The following is a 3,638-nucleotide window of genomic DNA, read 5'->3' on the forward strand; positions in this document are numbered from 1 at the left end:
TTGTCTTCAGCTTAAGTTTGAATTTGCATATGAGCAATTGATGGTCTGTTCCACAAACTGCCTCTGGCCTTGTTTTGTTTGATGATATGCAGCTTTTCCATTGTTTCTTTCCACAGATGTAGTCAATTTGATTTCTGTGTATTCTATCTGATGAGGTCCATGTGTATCATTGTCTCTTATGTTGTTTAAGGAAGGTGTTTGAAATAAAAAATATTATTGATTTTTGCAGCATTCTGTCATGTGAACTCCAGCATCCATCAAACCATAAAAGGGCATAAAATGTATGGTATAATTTGTGTTGATTTAAAAATTCATATATTTTGTATCTTTGGATGTTATATTACATCCAAATAGAAAAACTGCTAAATTAAAAGAAAGAACTATTACTTTCATGACATAGAAATTGATTATACTTTGTAAGTGTATCATCAGTATTTTAGTCTTGAGACATTTGTTTTGGTATGTTAAAGGGAATTCCTTCTGCTTCACTCTAACTCTTGACTGTTAGCCAATGTTTGTTCATGTAAGATTCTCATTTCATTTATCACCAATAAATATCTAGGTCCCTCCTATCTCCACCCAGAAAAATGAAATCTGTAAAACTATGTGGAACTGTAACTATCTAACTTCCTAGGTACTAACACAGTGTTTGTACCACTGAAATGAAGGTGGTAATTATAAATTCTCCTGTGATAACATGTCAAATAATGGTAGTCCCATTGAACACTTCTTTAATATTTCTCCTCTCCACCTGGAAATGGGCTTAGAGTTTCCAAATCCTTTCATACAGTTTCTGCAACTTTCAATGTAATTGTTTCTAAATACTGACAACTGCTATTTGTTCCTTTTTTAAAAAACAATAATTTCCTGAATTTGAAATCAGTGTATAATATATGATCTTATCAGAACAGTACAGTTATCATCACAAATTCTAGCACAATTTGTCATGACTGGTGTGGCGTTGTAAGATAAGCACTGGATAGCAAAGGCAGTTTGAGCAGCAAGATGGGTATTTCAAACCCACCAGCTGCTCCAAGTCAGGGCTTGAATTTTTTTTTTTTTTTCAGTTCCCACAGTTTGAGAAACACTGACTGTGTTCTCCCTTTTTGGTTTTCTAACTCCAAGTCTTTGAACATTCTATTATAATTGACTTAGTCTTCTTGAACTGCTCTTTTAAATGTTTTAATTTCTTTAAATTTCTTTTAGCTCTTTTATCTTCTTATTTCTTCCATTTGCTTTAGCATTTCCATGATGGAGAGCCAGTTTCAGAGTGTCTTATGGCATCCATTTTGGTCTTTTTCTTCTTTCTTCTTTTAATGAACATTTGCTTTCTTTCTTCTGATGTCATTCCACAAATTTCTGGTCTTCAGTCTTTAGTGTCTAATTTATCAAATCTACTCCTGAGATAATCTCTAAATTCAGTTGGGATATGTCCAAACTCATATTTTGATTCTCATGGACCTGTTTTAATTTTCTTCAATTTCAGCCTGAACTTGTATATGAGCTATTTATCCTCTGTTCTACAGTCTGACACTGGCCTTGTTTTGGCAGCTAATATGGAACTTTTCCACCATTTCTTTCCACCGCTGTAGTCATTTTGATTTCTGTGCATTCCATCTGGTGAGGTCCATGTGTGTAGTTATGTTTTATGTTTCTTTTTAAAAGGTATTTGCAAGGAGTCAAGGTTGTTTGATCTGCATATCTCAGACTGTTAATGAATCCTCCTCCAATCCTGATGCCATTTGTTCTTCATATAATCCAGTTTTTCAGATTAATTGCTCATCACACAGATGGAGTAAGTATGGATGCAGTCCTGTCCTGATTTGAGACTGTTCAATATCTCTTTGTTCTATTAACCAAATGACAACCTTTTTGTCTATAAGTATTATTAATTGTTCTAGGATACCCATTCATTGAAATGTTATCAATAGTTATGATCCACACAGCTGAATGCCTTTGCATCATCAGTAAGTCACAAGAAAATATATTTTAGGTACTCTCTGCTTTCAGCCCAGATCCATCTGACATCAGCAATGATATCCCTAATTCTACATTCTCTTTTGAATCCAGCTTCAATTTCTGACAACTCCTTGTTTATGTACTGCTACAACTGGTTTTTAATTATCTTCAACAAAGTTTTACTTGCATGTGATATCTACAATATTGTACAATGGTTTCTGCATTCTGTTGAGTCACAAGTATGAATATTTTCCAATCAGTTTGTCGAATAGTTGTCATTCAAATTTCTTGATGTAGGTGAGTGAAGACCTTCAGAGCTGCATAGGTTTATTCAAACATTTCAATTTTTATTCCATCACTAACTGGAGCCTAGTTTTTCACCAATGCTTTCACTGCAGCTTGGGACTGCTTCTTTCTATACCATCGATACTTGATTATATTAATGTAACTTTGTTGTTGTTAACTGCCATAGAGTTAGTCCCAACCCACAATGACCCTGCATAGAGTTTTTGAGGTGTGACTGGTGAACTTGAATCATAGACCTTGTGGTTCAAACTGACTTTATAGTCCAGAATATTAACCTGCAGGGCCACATCAGGACTCTAATGTAGCTTTAGGACATTTTTTAAAACTAGTGAGATAATGATGATGAAAAACCCAAACATTGTATCTAGGCCACCCATCAACACCCTGCATATCCACATACAGGCAAAATTCAGACACACAAACATACACGCACACAAATGCACAGATGTCACAGAAGCACACATTTACAAGCACACCCACAGACACAAGTTCACAAACATAGAGAAACATATATACTTGCAAGTACACACACAGTGTGATCACACACAGACATAAAGACATTCACACAGTCATATATATTCCCTGTACCACTCTCCAGAAGCTGTGCTTTGAAAATCAGTGTAGATTCTCATAGACGTCAGGTTAAGACAAAATGTTCTTTTCATTTCAAGCATACTGACACATGCTTACATATATTTTTTGTACATACTTCAGTTACTTTCCAGTAATTATTTTCAATCTCTAGCACTTTAGAGATAATGATGTATCATATTTTTGATAACATTTTTTTGATACAACTGGTCTGAACAGAACCCAATGAAACCTTGGGTAGAATTTTTGTGATGAAAGGAGAAAGTGGAAGTTGGTTTAAAAAAAAAAAGATAGACAAGGATATTTAAAAACAAGATGATGAAGCAGTTGTAAGAAAGAAGAGTGATATTTATAGACATCAATTTAAACTAGAAAGAGTTTTAAGGAAACGAGAGAACAAAACAAGATCATGCTTCAGGGATTATCATGAAGCGACAAAGAAATAATCTTATCTCTGATTATTAGAATAACATTGGTGAACTATAACATAATTAATTGATAAGATTACCAGGATATGAAACTGAGTCATATGAGAAGAAGGAACAACCAAACACATCATATATATACTAGCAATCAAAACCTATGGTATTGTGTGGCACCAAAGGATAAGCACTCGATCTCAATGTAAGTTTGAACCTCAAGGGCAGGTGATTCAAACTCATCAGCTGCTCCTTGGAAAACCTATACAGGGTTGCTATTGAGTCAGAACTGACTCAACAACACTTAACAACAAAACAACATGGAATGACACTGTAGGATCATTACTGAACTGTGATCCACAA

This window comes from Chrysochloris asiatica, unplaced genomic scaffold (assembly GCF_000296735.1).
Source record: "Chrysochloris asiatica unplaced genomic scaffold, ChrAsi1.0 scaffold00592, whole genome shotgun sequence".
NCBI lineage: Eukaryota > Metazoa > Chordata > Mammalia > Afrosoricida > Chrysochloridae > Chrysochloris > Chrysochloris asiatica.